Here is a 17,570-nt window from a genome sequence, read left to right as displayed (position 1 = left end):
GAGAAGATTGTGATCCAAAATTGGTGGTTTTGAGATGGAAGAAGAGGACATAAACAAAAAATGGAGGTGACCTCTAGAAGCTGGAAAAGGCGAGGAAACAGATTCACCCGTGGAGCCTCCAGAGAAGAACACAGCCCTGCTGGAACCTTGATTTTAGACCCATGCTGGACATTTGGCCTAAAAACTATAAGAACATCCATTGTGTTGTATTATTTTTATTTTTTTCACTGTTCAAGGTTTACGGGGGGACTTAGTTGGTATAACACTTGGATAGTTGATTGCATTGTTTATATGCAGATATTTCTTTTTACATTATATGGCAATGTGTGCTACTGATATATATAGTCCACAGAGTAAGATCTTTTAGAACAATTATGCACAAGACATGCAACATTGGATTTATACACTGGATCCCAGGATGTGACTGACTGGGGAAAAATGTTGGACTCGGCATGTTTGGTGAAAAAGCCAGGAAGTTATATAACACACGGTAAACATCCGTCCGGCTCGAGAGGCAGCTGCAGCATGTGCAGCATTGTCAGTGGTGCCTCAGATGTGGCAGACTTTCAGGACGACACAAGATTAGTGCCATTCAGCATTGGGATATAGCTGTAGGGTTCCACAAACCATTCCTATTTCTAGCTTGAGGAATTGATTTTTTTCCCAGTCCATCTTAACACTACTGCTTTAATCACAGATCAGATAAAAAGGACACGTGCACAACCTCCAAATAAAATCCTGTTGTAGCCTAGGCAGAGAAATGGTATGATGTGAGGAGACTTTAAAATTGCCTCTATTTTTGGATCCCCCAAAGTGTATCTGCACTCTCCTCCAAATGGGCCTCTTCCTCAGGAGTCAGAGTCATCTTCCAAAGGTCTGAGATTCCATTCTGTCCCAAGATGCTGTCCTAAGATGCAGGGAACACTAAGGAAGACATCATCCTTTATTCCATAGAGACCCTTAATCATGATGGAAATTGGGTGCACTCACCTGAGATTCTTCATTATACTCTCTGCCAAATCTGCCACAGAGAGTCCAAACGCGCAGGATGTGAAGCCTTTCAGTTGATCACCTCATAAGCACTCTTGACTACCTCCATATGGACCTCTTTCCACAGTTCCTTATCTGCATCAGTCCCTAAATCTGGATGCAGAGTCCTCAGGGAGACACCAGCAACATTCACTCCACTCCATACACACTAGAGTATCCATGTTCCCCAAGGACCCACCCACGACAGGTTAATGGGTGAACTCCCAGCCTTTCCTCAATCAGGTAATGGAATCAGGCTGAATCCAGATTGCAGCCATTTCCAAAAACACGGCTTTTTGGAAACCCACTTATCTTCCAAGCCACATAGTCAAGGTAGCCACTGGATTTTAAACAATAAGCAACTTGCAGTTTGGGCTGTATTTTAAGAAATGATGAATTTAAGGATGTTCATATTACACTGGACCAAATTAAGACAGCTTTCTCCCTCTTGCTGATGTGCCCCAGCTATGATAATAACCAGTTGGAATTTGCAGTTACATTATAGTCTTTGCCAGAGACAGTCTTCGGTGTTCTAAGGAAAAGGCTGCCATGTTGGAGATCCATCATCTCTCCCTTCAATTTGTCTTCCACGATATCAACGAGAGCAAGTTCATCAGCCAAGTCTTTCATTAAGATATTGATGGCACAGGCCATGCCAACAGCACCAACCCCAACAACTGTAATCATATTCTGGGCGGGGTGGGGGGGTCTATATTTCCTTTAGAAGATTATGAATCAGCTGATCCTTGAGAATTGCCATATTGGACTTGGAACCAAAAGGAATCGGGAATGCACATTGGGTGGCCATCGGGGGAGTACAGCAATGAGATGTGGACTTGGTGGCAGCGGTTCCAGCCACTGTGTTGTTTTAAGCCACAAGTTCTTTGTAATATGTTACAGGATCAACAGAAGACTAATCACATATGGTAGACATTGAAGAAATATAAACTTTCATTTTTCCCTTTACAGCTGTTCAGATGTTTCTTTTCTCACCCACTAGAAAGCAGACATTGTAAATTTATTTGCGATGACCAGAACCCATGCCAGGCGTACTGGAGGTGCTCTAGCATAGATGAAAAACCATACTAATGAATGTGGGTGTCTTGGTATACCAGCATTGGTTGTGTTCCTAAGGTGTGATGATGAGGTAGGCTGAATAAAGGCCCCCACAGATGTTCATGTCCTAATCCCCAGAACCTGGGAGTACGATATCTTATGGGCAAAGTGAATTTGTACCTGTGATTAAATTAAGGTCTTGAGATAGCATGATGGTTAATTTTATGTGTCAACTGACAGGGTTAAGTGACACTCAGATAGCTGGTAAAACATTTCTGGGTTTGTCTGTGAGGGTCTCCGTGGAAGGGATTAGCACTGAATCAGTAGACTGAGTAAGGAAACTCTGCCTTCACCAATGTGTGTGGGCATCAGACAATCTGTTGAGGGTCCGGGTGGAACAAAAAAGTGGAGGAAGAATGAATTTGCTCTCTCTTCTTGAGCTGGAACATCCACCTTCTTCTGCCCCTGGACAGCGGAGCTCTCGGCTCTCAGGCCTTCGGATTCCAGGACTGACTGGAAGTTACACCATCAGCTTCCCTGGACAGGGGTGGTCCTGTTGGTGTAAATCCTGGAGCCAATTCCCATAATAAACTTCCTTTTCTATCTCTCTATATATGCTGTTGGTTCTGTTTCTCTGGAGAACTTTGACTAGTACACACAGTATTAGTTTTCTGTTGCTGTGTAACAATCTTACCACAAATTTAGCAGCTTAAAAGAACACACGTTTACGAACTATCCTGGAATATCTGGGTTGACTAATGCAATCATAAATGTTTTTATAAAGGGACACAGAGGACACAGAGTTATAAAACTGATGTGAGGACGGAAGGAGGGGTTTGAAAAAGCGACACTGCTGGCTTTGAAAATGAAAGAAAGGGCTATGAGCCAGGTAATAAAGACGGAATTTAGAAGTTGCAAAAGATAAGAAAATAATTCTGTTTTAGAGTCCCCTCAGGAATAAGCAGCCCTGCCAATGCCTTGACCTTAGCCCAGTGAGACTGATTTCAGATTCTGACCTCTAGGGCTGCAAGCAAGTAAATTTGTGTTGTTTTAAGCCACGAAGCTTGCGGTACTCTGAAAGCATCTATAGAAAACTAGTACAGCCGAGTGTAGGAGAATGGCTTCCTTCCCACAGGCTGAGTGTACATTGAAAGGTGGTGTATTTTGCCCATTTTCAGAGAGGGAACCTAAGACTGTATTAGTTATGTATGACTGTATAACAATGTTACTATAAGCTTAGTGGCTTAAACCACTTCACATTTATTATCTCATAATTCTGTGGGTCAGGAGTCTGGGCACAGAATGGGTGGGTCCTCTGCTCCATGCCCTAACAAAGCTGCAATCAAGATACTGGCTGGGGCTGTGGTCTCATCTGAGATTTGACTGGGGAGATGATCTGCTTCTGTACTCACAGGTTTTGGCAGCTCCTTACTGGCTGTTGGGCTGAGGACCTCACTTTGTTTTTTGGATGGAGGCTGGAGCTGCCCTTAGTTCACTGCCATGTGGCCCTCTCCATAGGACAGCTTACAATATGGCAGCTTGCTTCTTCATATCCAGCAAGAGAGGTTACAATCTTTTGTATCATAATAATGTACATCTCATCACAAATCACAGGCCCCCCTGACACTCAAGGGTAGGGGATGACAAAAGAGTATAAATGTATTAGTCATCTTCACACTGCTATAAAGATACTACCTGAGACTGGGTAATTTCTGAAAAAAAAAAAAAAAAAAAAAAAAGGTGATTCTATAAAAAAAAAAAAAAAAAAAAAAAAAAAAGGCTTCATTGACTTGTAGTTCCACGTGGCTGAGAAGGCTCAGGAATCTTACAATCATGGTGGAAGGTGAAGGGGAAACAAGGACTTTCTTCACATGTAGACAGGAGAGAGTGAGCAAGGGGGGAAATACCACGTACTTTTAAACCATCAGATCTTATAAGAACCTACTCACTATCACAAGAACAGGAAAGGGGAAATCCATCCCCATGATCCAATCGCCTCCCACCAGGCTCCTCTCCCGACACATGGGGATTACAATTCAACATGAGATTTGGGTGGGGACACAGAGCCAAACCATATCAATAAACATCAGCTTAGGGGGCCACCCCAGAGGCTGTCAACCATAATGACCCAGAGAGGGTCATTATGAGTTGGAAGAGTTGAAAACAGGAAGTTAGTGGCTCTCAAAGGGAGGCAGTGTGATGATAAAGGAGTCAAGAATATCCGCTCAAGGAGACTGTGTGTTAGATCAAATTCCAACTGTGGCACTTCTTGACGTTGAGAACATTACTTCTTATGATCCTCAGTTTCCTCTTCTGTAAAATGGGAGTGATAGAGCACGGGTCTCATAGGACAGTTCTGAGGTTATAGTTGATCTGAATGTAGGGGACTCTGCTCCTTGGAGGACCTGGATCAAGGCCACTCATGTTCACTGTGTTTCCTCCAAGTTGGTTTGTTTTGCATGGTAGGGTATCTGTCGTTGTTGATTCCTGAAAGCAGTTTCATTGGCAGCAGAGGATGCTCTTGTCTCCCAGTATTCATCAATCCAGTTTCCCTTTGATCACGGAGTCCGCCAGATTGGGTGGGTACATGGCCATCTAGCCGAAACCACTTTTCTTAACATCTTTTGCAGCAAGGGGTGTCACCAAATTTTGATAACAAAATTTTGTATACAAATTTTGGTCAAGGAGGTATGAGCCAAGCACACAAAGGGAGCACTACTCCTCTTCCCACTTCCTGTAGGCAGGAATGTGACAAGAGCATGCTTTGACACTGCTCATGGTGATGGCAGAGAACGAGGTAGTGTGCCCTGCTTCCCAGCACATCACCCGCCCTGGCCGGTCTACCCAGCCTGTATACAAGTGAAAAATAAAACCTTTCTTTTGAAGTCACTGTACTCAAGTTTGCCTGTTAAAACAGCCTCATCTGGATCTTATTTAATACATGGCTGTTCACTGGCTTCAGCTTGAAGAACAATCATCTGTAACCAGATGGAATAGTCCCTGCTTTAGAATCATATGTGAATCCTGCCTGAGCCTGGGTTCCCCAAAAAGCAGAACCCGAGACAGAGGCTTTTGTTTGAGGACTGTTAGGCAGTGTGGTCCCAGGATCAGGTATGGGACAGCAAGTGAGGCTGGGTGGAGGAGTGCCTTGGCTCCACCTTCTGGGACTGCCTGATCGCCTCCAGTGATTCCATGAGAATCATCTCAGAGCAGTCATTCAAGGCAGAGAGAGTTCAGCAATTTTCCACTGACTTGAAACCCCTGTTGCTTAAAGGTTAGCCTATTAATTCCTGGTGTTAATTCCTCACAGTTCTGAATAGTGCATGTGCCTGGCATCCTCAGCCCAGTATTGGGTAAGATGTTGTCTTGTCACTACTGCAGGAAGCGGGGCAGAGCCTGTGAAGACCTGGCCACCACAGCTGCGGCTGGGATCAGAGAAAGAAGGCCAACAGAGTCTAAGGTTGTGCACAGTAGAGGCCACTGGGAGTCTTCAGAGGTGGTGAGTAAATGAGCCAAAAGCCTGTTCCTCCACCATGCTCACTTTCCCCTGGACTCAAGGTGTCAGCACGCCTGCATCCCCCCTGAAGGCTCTAGAGGCCTTTCTGACCCAGTGAAGATTCTAGGGGAGGACCCTTATCGCCTCCTCCAGATTTTGGTGTCTCTGGGTGTTCCTTGGCCTGAGGCTGCAGAATTCCAGTCTCTGCCTAAGTACTCATATGGCCTCCATTGTCTGTGTCTCTCCCAATGTGGCTTCTTCTTCTTCTTCTTCTTTTTTTTTTTAAGATGGGTTTGAAAATATGCTCTTGCCTTGATGAAGACCCTTTGTCCCCAGAGCATGGCACAGGTAAAGGATGAAATCTCAAGTTCCAGGCATGGGTACCCCTCCCATCTGCCCTGTGCCTTCTCAGGATTCTCAGATGCTCTGGCACCTCTTGGGACCTTGTTTTGCTGACCAAGGTGAGGGGTGGAGAGAATGAGAAAAGGAGGGAGGACAGGAGGATTTATTGGGGGCTTGGGAGATGGGGGATGGTGGGGAGAGAAAAGGAGATAAAAGCAATTGTCATTGGACTTTGGGGACAGAGACAGGAGAACGCACGTCTTATTCTATTTGTGCAATAAACCCCCCTTTCATTGTTCTGTCAGAATCTCCTTTAGAAGAGGTTGACATTGCTGGCCAGAGGATTGGAGCCAGATTTGTGCTTCTCTTGGTGTTGACATGATGTTGAGGAGGTCTTGCAGGAACTGAGATTCAATATGCTGCAAACATCAGAAGGCTCATTCAAGGTGGCCTAACCTGTAAGGGTGGAACATACTGGCTCAAACACTGGGAAAACTCACAGATAGAGCAGGCGTCTGGGTTGCTTGGTCCCCATATCGTCAGGTGGAAGCTTGGTTTCTCTAAGATATCTCTTGGTTCTGCAAGTCTCTAGGTATCATTCATTAGGTTTGCTCTCAAGCTGGCTTCCCTCAGGGAAGTCAGGGGGTTGCTGGGGGCTCCCAGAGCTATATGCTTTCTTCTTCACTGGAGGAGAGAACAGGATTCTCCTCCCTTAGTCACCAAATAGAAGTTCCAAGCTTTATTGTGAATAGAGTAACCCAGGTCACCCACCCATAGCCAGTAAGTATGGCTTGGAGGTGGTGGAAATACTTCAGTTGGCTCAGTCTAATCAGAGCCCACACTCAGACCTGGGTAGAGTGGAGTGAGTCTTCCTCAAACCACACAGCTGCTACACAGTGGGGTTGGAAAAGTTGGGCACATATGGCTGCCTGAGCCCATATGGTTCTTTTATGTATATTAGGAAAACGTGCCACAACTTGTCCTTTACTTTGAGGGGATGTCCCAGCATACCCTAGATCATTGAATCTCTCAGAACTCCACCTTTATGGCAGTTCCCATCCTTTGAAGCCCATACAACTTAAGGAGGAGTCAGTGTGGGGACCAATATGACATTCTGAACTGTGCCTGGATGGTCCAAGGCCCTTCAGCCTTTCTGTTGCAATAGAAAGTAGAACAATGAGACTACACATGCAACAGGAAAAAGCTGTGAATATGTACCGATGCCCTTCCCTTGCGAATGCATGCTGTTTCTAGTCCCTTTCCTAATGGATAGAAAAAATAATGCACTCTGCACATGAATAGCTACATATTGCATATTAGAAGCTGCATTAAACTTCTCTAGTAAAGATACAAGGTCTGGCACTGTGGCTGCAGTCGGGTCATTAATTGTTTAAATTAGTGGTAATCCACTGCTGTGCGCCATGATCCATTCAATTTTTCCAGAGGTCAGGCTGCTGCATTAAATGAGGATATGATGACCATCTGTTTACTCTTTACGTTATTGAGGGTGGTACTAATCTCGCTACATGTGAAATTGACTTTGATTTACTATTTTCACCAAAGGCAGAATTATTTCGAAGGCTTTCCCTACTATAATGGTTTCCTCCTGGATTTTCTTACTGTAATAATTTTTACTCCACAGGTCAAGGAACCAGTATGAGAGTTCTGGCAAATTGTCTATTCTGATTATACTTTGGGAATTGGAGAAATGATCCAGTGGACATACCATGATATGAACCTGAGGCCTGAGTCCATTTGTACCTAATTCTCACCTGCTTCTACCCTCACAGGAGAACCATGATGGCCCTTTGGCATTTTTCAGTGTCAACTTGGACCAGGTATCAGACTGTTCTCAAAAGACTTGGGCATTTCCTTTCCTTGGTGTATGATTAGCCAAAATAATGTCCAGAGGCTCTTTTCGGGGAGATTTCAGAGAATTATTTCATATACTCTTCAGTGCTACCTGGTCTCTCCTTATGGAAATAGGGCTCTTTTTCAACGAAGAAATTCTAGAGAATCCACTCTTAAAAATGGGGAAAGGATTATGACTTCCCATTGGGGTGGCTGAAATCGTACTTCTTCTTATTTATTTATTTATTTATTTATTTATTTTTGTGGATACATAGCAGATTTGCATGTTTCATGGCACATATGATAATTTAAAACATTCATATAATTTGTAAAGATCAAATCAATATAACTGGAATATCCATCACCTTAAATATTTGTCTTTTCTTTATGCTAGAAACATTTGAATTTTTCTCTTCTAGCTGTTTTGAAATATGCAATAGATTATTGTTAATTGTGGTCACTCTATTGATCCATCTTATTTCCTCTATCAAACTGTCTTTCTGTACCCACGAATCGGCCTCATTTCATCTTCATTTCCCCACTACCCTTCCCAGCCTCTGATAACCACCAGTCTACTCTCTATCTTCCTAAGATAGCTCCCATATATGAATGAGAATTGTCTTTCTGTGCTTGGCTTATTTCACTTAACATAATAAACTCCGGTTTCATTCATGTTTCTGGAAATGACAGATTGCATTCTGTGTCATGACTGAATAATATTCCATTGTGTATATGTGCCACACTTGCTTTATCCACTCATCTGCTGGTGAACACTTAGTCTGACTCCATATTCAGCTACTGTGAATAGGGCTGCAAAAAGCATGGGAGTGCAGCTATCTCTTCAATATATTGATTTTCTTTCTTTTGAATATATATCCAGTAGTAGAATTGCTGGGTCGTGTGGTAATTCTATTTTTCGTTTTTTGAGGAGCCTCCATACAAGTTCCCATAGTGGCTGTACTAATTTACATTGCCACAGTAGTATATAGGGGTTCCCCTTTCTCTACATCCTCACCAGAATCTGTCTTTGATGACAAATGATAAAAGCCATTTTAACTAGAGTGAGATGATATCTCATTGTGGTCTTGACTTGCATTTCTCTGATGATTAAGGATATTTAGTATTTTTTAAATATACCTGTTGGCCATTTGTGTGTCTTCTTTTGAGAAATGTCTATTCAGATCTTTTGCCCATTTAAAATTAGATTATTATTATTATTGCTATTGCATTGCTTGTCCTCTTTATATATTCTGGTTATTAATCCCTTGTCATATAGATGGGTTGCAAATAATTTCTCTCATCTCTTTACTTTGTTGATTGTTTCCTTCACTGTGCAGAGCTTTTTAGCTTGATGTAATTCTATTTGTCTATTTTTTCTTTGGTTACCTGTGCTTTTGCGGTCTTACACAAAAAAATTGCTCAAACCAATGTCCTGGACTATTTTTCCAATGTTTTCTTCTAGTAGTTTCATAGTATCAAGTCCTAGAATAGACTTTAATCATTTTGACTTGATTATTCTTCTGCATATTGTTATCCAGTTTTCTCGGCACTATTTATTGAAAAAACTGCTCTTTCCCCATTGTATGTTCTTGGCACCTTTGTTGAAAATGTGTTAGCTGTAGGTACATGCATTTATATCTGGCTTCTCTAGCCTGTTCCATAAATAGATATAACTGACATTTGCAGAACATTTCACCCAACTGCTACAAAATACATATTCTTTTTATTAGCACATGGAACATTCTTCATAATAGAACATATGTGAGGCCACAAAACAAATCAACAATTTTCTAAAAAGTAGAAATCATATCAAGTATTTTATCTGGCCACAGTGGAACAAAACTAAATGAGAGGAACCTCAGAAAATACACCAACACATGGAAATTAAGCAACATGCTCCTAAACTACAAGGTGTCAATGAAGAAATTAAGCTGGATATTAAAAAACTTCTTGATACAAATGAAAATGGAAATAGAGCATGACAAAATCTATGGGATAGAGTAAAAGCAATACTAAGGGCGAGGTTTGTGGCAATAAATCAGAAAAGTTGAAAGATTTTAAATAAACAACCTAACAGTGCAGCTCAAAAAAACTAGAAATGCAGGACCAAACCAAACCCAAAATTAGTAGATGGAAAGAAAGAACAAAGATCAGAGCAGATACAAATGCAATTGAAACTAAAAATACACAAGATCAACAAACAAAAAATTGTGTTTTTTTTGACAAAGAAAATCAACAAAACTTTATACTAAGAGAAAGTAAAAAGAAGACCCAACTAAATCAAATCAGAAACAAAAAAGGAGGCAGGGAAACGGGGTGGGGATAAAAAATTTTAAAAAAGGGAGACATAACAATTGATTCTACAGAAATACAAAGACTGATTAAAGATGATTATGGAAAACTATATGTCAACCAACTGGAAAATCTAGAAGAAATGGATAGCTTTCTGGGCACATACAACCTACCAAGTATGAATCATGAAGAAATAGAAAGTCACAACAAACTGACAACTATAACAGGATAAAAGCTGAAATCAAAAATTTTCACATCAAAGGAGAGCCCAGGACACGACAGTTTCACTGCTGAATTCTACCAAATATTTAAAAAAGAACTAATGCCAATTCTATTCAAACTCTTCTGAAAAAATTGAAGAGGAGGGAATACTTCCAAACTCATTCTACAACGCTACCATAACCCTGATACCAAAACCAGACAGAACATAATGAAACAACAAAACCACAGGCCAGTATCTTTGATGAATATAGATTTTTAAATCATCAACAAAATACTAGCAAACTGAATTCAACAACACTTTAAAAATATTTTTTATTATGATCAAGTGGGATTCATTCCAGAAATACAAGGATGGTTCAACAAACGTAAATTAATAAACATGATACATCACATTAACAGAATCAAGAACAAAAAAGGAATGATCATTTCAATAGATGCTGAAAAATCATTTGATAAAATTCAACATCACTTTATGGCAAAAACCCTCAACAACTTGGCATAGAAGGAATATACCTCAGAATAGTAAAGGCATGTATGACAAACCCACAGCTAACATATTACTGAACAGGGAAAAATTGAAAGCCCTTCTTCTAAGATCTGAAACAAGACAGGAATGCCCACTCTCACAGCTTTTATTCAACATAATACTAGAAGTCTGGACAGAGAAATTAGGCAAAGAAAAGAAATAAAGGGCATCTGAATTGGAAGGAAGAAATTGAATTAGCTTTGTTCACAGATGATATAATCTTATATTTAGAAAAACCTGAAGACTCCACCAAAAAAGGTTACAACAATTAAACAAATTCTGTAACATTGCAGGATACAAAATCAACACACAAAAATCAGTAGCATTTATATATGCCAACAGCAAACAATCTGAAAAAGAAATAAAGAAAGCAATCCCATTTACCATAACTACAAAAGTTATAAAATACCTGGGAGTCAACATAACCAAAGGAGTGAAAGATCTATGCAACAGAAACCATACAACACTGATAGAAGAAATTGAAGAGGACACAAAAAATAGGGAAAGGTAGTCTATTCTTATGGATTGGAAGAATTAATATTGTTAAAATAACAATGCTACTGAAAGCAATTTAAAGATTCATTGCAATCATTATCAAAATACCAATGGTATTATTCACAGAAATAGAGTAAAAATAATCTTAACATTTATATGAAAACACAAAAGATCCAGAATAGTCACAGCCATCCTGAAGTAAAAGAACAAAGCTGAAATTAACTAGGCATGGTGGTGTACACCTGTAATCCCAGCTACTCAGGAGGTTGAGGCAGGAGAATTGCTTGAACTCAGGAGGTAGAGGTTGCAGAGATGGGCCACTCTGCAGGGTCAGAGGGCTCAAGGGAATTTCAAAGTTCCCAGTTACATCTACACAAATATCCCTAATTCAGGTCTCAAGATTCTACTCTGTGCTTCTGTGCCTCCATGGCACAGAAGACTCACCTAGGCAGAGCACCTTCCTTGAAGCTCTGCTATCTTCCAGTTAAGTCCTGTGCCTGGTCTCCAGCTCAGTTCAACTCCAGCAACAGAGAAAAAAGTCACTGAAATCTTGCTAAAGCGATCATCTGATTCTCACACACAACTTTTAATTGGCGATTTCTCAATCTGAGCCTGTAGTTTTCTCCCTTCCATTCATCTATGGCAGGGGTCCCCAGCCACTGGTCTACGAACTGGTACCAATAAATCCATGGCCTGTTAGGAACTGGGCTACACAGCAGGAGGTGAGCGGTGGGTGAGTGAGCATTACCACCTGAGTTCCTTCTCCTGTCAGATCCACAGTAGCATCAGATTCTCATAGGATCACGAATCCTACCGTGAACTGTGCATGCGAGGGATCTAGGTTGCGTGTTCATTATAAGAATTATCTGATGACTGATGATCTAAAGTGGAACAGTTTCATCCCAAAACCATCCCCTGCCACCACAGTCCATAAAACAATTGTCTCCTATGCAACCGGTCTGTGGTGACAAAACAGTTGGGGATCTACGGTGTTTAGCAGCAGCCTCTCAGTTCCACAGATCTTACTGCTACTGTTTCTCCTGTATCTCTTGTCTTAGACAGTTTCAGCTGTTATAACAAAATACCATCTGCTGGGTGACTTAAACAACAGAAATCTGGCCAGGTGTGGTGGCTCATGTCTGCAGTCCCAGTACTTTGGGAGGCTGAGGTGGTGGATCACCTGAGGCTAGGAGTTTGAGACCAGCCTAGCCAAGATAGTGAAGCACCATCTTTACAAAAACTTCAAAAATTAGCTGGGCATGGTGGTGCATACTGGTAATCCCAGCTACTCAGGAGGCTGAGGCTGGAGAATCGCTTGAGCCCAGGAGGTGGAGGCTTTAGTAAACCCAGATTGTGCCACTACACTCCAGCCTAGTTAAAATTTAGACTAGTTAGGAGAAAAAAACAAAAACAGAAATCTATTTCTCACAGTTATAGAGGCTGGGAAGTCCAAGATCAAGGTACCAGCCGATTTGGTTCCTGGTGAGGGCTCTCCTCCTGGTCTGGAGACAGATGCCCTCTGACTGTATCCTTACATGAGCGAGAGAGAGAGAGAGAGATCATTTCCCTCATATTTCTTTTTTATAGGGGCACTAATCCCATCAAGATAGCCCCACCCTCATGACCTCATCTAAACCTAAGTACCTCCCAAAGTTCCCACCCCCTGATATTATGCTTTTGGGGATTAAGTCTTCAATGTATGAATTTGGGCTGATACAAACATTCAGCCCATAGCACCTCTCCAACTTCAGAAACATTGCACAGGTGAGTGAATCTCCTTTTCACCTATATATTGCCCCAGTGAACATGGTGAGACTCAGCAATTGCACTGTTATAGCATGCCAGGGATGCCCTCGTTGCCAATGAAGAGGTCCTCATTGCCATTGGCTGGTGAGGGATGCAACTCCAGATTCCTGTCCTTAGAGTCTGTTTCCTAGTGCTTCTCTGGTGCCACATGTGCTGGGCGGGGCTCCCCAGGATCACAACCTGGGACAAGGGATCCTGGCGCAATTGAGATATTGAGGGAATACTTTCCGAGAAACTGGGAAGAGATGGAGAGAAGCAGGACAGGGCAGGGGGAGAGGCTTGGCAAAGACGTGGGTCCGACTGAAGTCTAGCCTTCCCTGCATCCCGTGGGGAGCCCTGGAGTGTCTCACTTCGAGCCAAGGTGGAGAAAACTTTGTATACACGTTAGTCAGAAATTGGCTCAGGCAGACCCTGGCCAGCTTGGGGACAGGGTGTAACTCCTCAAATATATGCCAAAAGACCAAGGGCCATTCTCCAGAGAGGAGGACAGCTGAGGGGCATTAGTAGTGTGGGTGGGGTGGGGTGCCCACCTTGGTGAGTGGGGTCTGGATGAGCAGCCTCAGCATTTCTTACCATTTATTTTTGGACAGGTATGATTTGGTTTACTTGTCTTATAAAGTCAGTGTCTTCATTAGCACCTTTGATTTTAGACCCAGAAACCTTAAAATGATGTGAAATGAAATCCAGTGATGAGCAGGAATGCTGAAGGAGGAATTGAGCTGGGCTAATAAAAATGCTTTCACTCAGAAGCTGTTTCTACCTGTTAACTAAAAGTTGCCTTTTTTCTCAGCACCTTACAGTTTGTAAAGCACTCTCAAATCTTTTTGACTAGGATGATCCACACGGCAACCTTGTGTGTGTGTGTGTTGTGTGTGTGCGTGTGTGTGGTGTGTGTGTGTGTGTGTTGTGTGTGTGCGTGTGTGTGGTGTGTGTGTGTGTGTGGTGTGTGTGGGGGCTGTGTGTGTGGGGGGCTCTGTGTGTGGTGTATGTGTAGGGGGGCTGTGTGTGTGGGATGTGTGTGTGGTGTGTATGTGGTGTGTGGGTGGTGTGTGGGTGGTGTGTGTGTGTGGTGTGTGTGTGGTGTGTGTGTGTCTGGTGTGTTGTGTGTGTGTATGGTGTGTTGTGTGTCTGTGTGTGTGTTGTGTGTGTGTGTGTATGGTGTGTTGTGTGTGTGTGTTGTGTGTGTGGTATGTGTAGCATCTCACCATTCCTAGAGGAGTGAAGTGACTATCCCAAAGCCAAGGAGCTGGTAGGTGGCAGAACCAGAGAGAGAAGCCAGGCCCCAGCACCATCAGAGTTAGCCAAGTCCGTCCACTTCTATATGTTCACTTAGGCGCTATCACTCGGCCTCAAAGGCATCCTTCTTCCTTCACCCAGAGAAAATACAAGCTAGCATGGGATGTGATGTTCTTGAGCTGTAACTTCATGTTTTAGGGTTACGATGTGAATATTTCCAAGCTTTTAAAGTTAGCCACCTAAGTTTATTTTTTTCTCTGTAAACATGAAAGGGCCACGTGGTCTGCTTAGCTGCCTTTCTGCCCACCCACACCTTTCTGGGTTTAAATCAAGGTTTGCTTCTCTCTCCGCTTGAGAAACGGGCTGGATGTTTTGACCAGTGAAAACATTTGGTTCCGTTACCAGCTGACAGCTGTTAGGCAGCTCCATTTGAGGTGACGGACTTCGCGCACAGTAGGCAGGTGTCTCCAAGTTCTCAGGCTGGAGCAGAGCAAGGTGGCGTGTCCAAGAAGCTGTCTCCCTGCCGCTTCATTTTGTGCAGCTGCAAATCACTACAGTATGTCATGGACAGTTTCCACTCTGCAAACTCGGCTCATGACTGTATTTCTTCCCCTCTCCAGATGATAGACGACTACGGACGTTACTATCCAGGCCAGCAATCCCTCCTCCCTTCCTGGCTGCAGAATTCCTCCACTCTAGGGACCTCTCTTTTCACAATTCAACCACGTCTCAAAGGCTCTTTCTGATTATCCTCCCAGAACCATCTGTTCTGGAAGGCTTCACCTCTGAAATTCCAGCATCACCCCAGTCACTATCTCGAGAGTCTGCTTTCATTGTCTGCCTTGCCCTCAGCGCCATCATTTTTCCAGGTTATATATGTATGCCATGTCTGCTTCCCTTACTTAGAGGTAAGCTGTATGAGGGCAGGAACTGGGCCTGTCTCGCTCACCGAGGGCCCTACAACAGAGTAGGTGCTCGGTATACACTTACTGAAGGGGGCCTCATGTTTTGCATCTCTTAACCGCCCCCACCTTCCCGAATTCTGCCCCTGTCCCTGCCAGGAGATGAGGAGGCAGGCTGGGAGATTATATGATCCTCCCAGAGTTGCAGAGCTGATTCTACCTCATTCTTCCCAGAATTCCACAGAAGAGGGGTTCACAGCCCCTGCCAAGCTCTGCCTCGAATGGGCTGCAAGCCATTCTCTCCTCCTGGGAACACCCACTCTGTACTGAGACTAGAGCCAGACAACGAGCAGACATCAGCCAGATAGAGGCTTGTGGATGCTTTAGTTATTTTTAGAGGCAGGGTCTCAGTCTGTCACCCAGGCTGGAGTGCTTTGACATAATCATAGCTCACTGCAGCCTCAAACTCTTGGGCTCAAGCGATCCTCCTACCTCAGCCTCCCGAGTAGCTGGGATACAAACACAGACCATCATGACCAGCCAATTTTAACATTTTTTAGTAGAGACAGGGTCTCGCTATGTTGCCCAGCCTGGTCTTGAACTCCTGGCCTCTAGCAATCCTCTCATCTAGGCCTCTCAAAGCATTGGGATTGTGAATGTGAGCCACTGTGCCTGACCTCATGGATGCTTTATGATGGACAGAATGTCAACAGAGAAAAGTGAGGCAGGACTGGGACAATGTTAGAGCCAACACTACACCCACTGCACTATCTCAGGGCAATGCCAGGTGAAACCAGGGCACTGTGATTCTGTGGACATGAGCAGAACACCCCTAAAGGCAAACCAGATGCTCTAGACCTCATCTGGTAGTGTTGGTATGGCTTATATTGCATAGGAGAAGAGGACAGTGTTAGAATTAAATGTGTGTGTCTCCCCCAAATTCGTATATTGAAACCCTAGCCCACAAAGTAATGGTGTTAGGAGGTGATTAGGTCCTGAGGGTGGTGCTTTTAGGATTGGGATGGGTGCCTTTGTAGGAAGAGGCCAGAGAACCAGCGAGCTCTCTTTTCACCTTGGGCGAATACACAGAGAAGTTGGTGTGTGCAACCCAGAAGAGGGCCCTCACCAGCATCCAGCCATCCCCACACCTGGATCTCAGCCTGCCAGCACCCACAATTGTGAGAAATAGATGTCTGCCGTTTATAGGTCAGCTCTAAGGTACTTTGCTGTAGCAGCCTGAACAGACTAAGGTGGACAGTGACCTACGTTTGCTTGAGCACACACTAGGCACCATCTTCCCATGGTATATTCCATGATGATTTCTTCATCACCTCATTTATCATCTAACAATCCATTGCCAGCTTCATCCTCAGATGACGCAAAGTGACTTGCCATGTTCAAAATCCAATTTGGTTAAAAACAAAGCTGAGAGAACATCAGGTCAAAGAGGAAATGAAGGTGAGGAAAACCAAAGGCAAGCTGGGGTGTAATTGGTGTGCACAATTTTGCCAGTGAGGTCAGAACAGTTCATAGAGGTGGATCATGGATTTTGTGTGGACCTCTCTAGCAGCCAGTGCTGAGAGTCATGTGATCAGGCATGTGATTGTGTCTGCAAGGGTAGCACCAAACCAGTTGCTCAGAAACCCATATAGGGCTAAGAGTAGCAAGATTATTTCTGGTGCTAAAGCTGAACCTGGCTGGGAACGGCAGCTCATGCCTATAATCCCAACACAATGGGAGACTAAGGGCAGAATGGGTAGACTCTAACTTCTCCATCAGTACTTTGTTTTCTTCTCCACCAAGCTTCCTGTAGTTCTATTTCGTGCTGCCAGTGAGGTGTTCACCTGTCTGTCTGTACAGCCATCCAGACCAATCTGCATTAATCCTCCCCCCAACCCTGTGAATTAAGTCTCATTGTCTCCATTTCAGTGGGGGTCCAGAGGACTGAGTAACTTGCCCAAATTACCCAAGTAGTAAATAGCAAACTTGGGTACCAGATGCCCATCAGTCTGATTCCAAGGCTGGGATCTTTCCCTGCACCATCCCTGTTGGATTCTGCTCCTCCAGGTGACACATCTGGGGAAAGTAAGAACTGAATGGTTCTACTAATCTTACAAAATGGCAGCCAAGCCATGTCCATTTAGATATCAACTTCCTCACTCCCCTCTAGTCCCCAGGAACCCATGGAACAGCCTGTTCTTTTGACTGGATGGCAACCAGGAGGAATTTCAGTATTTTCTAACCAGGCCTTACCCTTCTCACACTTGCCTTTGTTTGCTGCTCTCTAGTTTTTCAAACGCAAACCCCCTGATTGACT

General features: G+C 43.4%; 1 pseudogene; it reads right to left on the bottom strand.

Moving 5' to 3' along the window:
• Positions 1-687: 687 nt before the first annotated feature.
• On the bottom strand, positions 688-1,789 carry LOC108311683 (annotated as a pseudogene).
• Positions 1,790-17,570: the final 15,781 nt, after the last annotated feature.

This window comes from Cebus imitator, unplaced genomic scaffold, assembly GCF_001604975.1.
Source record: "Cebus imitator isolate Cc_AM_T3 unplaced genomic scaffold, Cebus_imitator-1.0 Scaffold117, whole genome shotgun sequence".
Classification (NCBI taxonomy): domain Eukaryota; kingdom Metazoa; phylum Chordata; class Mammalia; order Primates; family Cebidae; genus Cebus; species Cebus imitator.
This window is presented reverse-complemented; position numbering and strand designations above follow the sequence as displayed.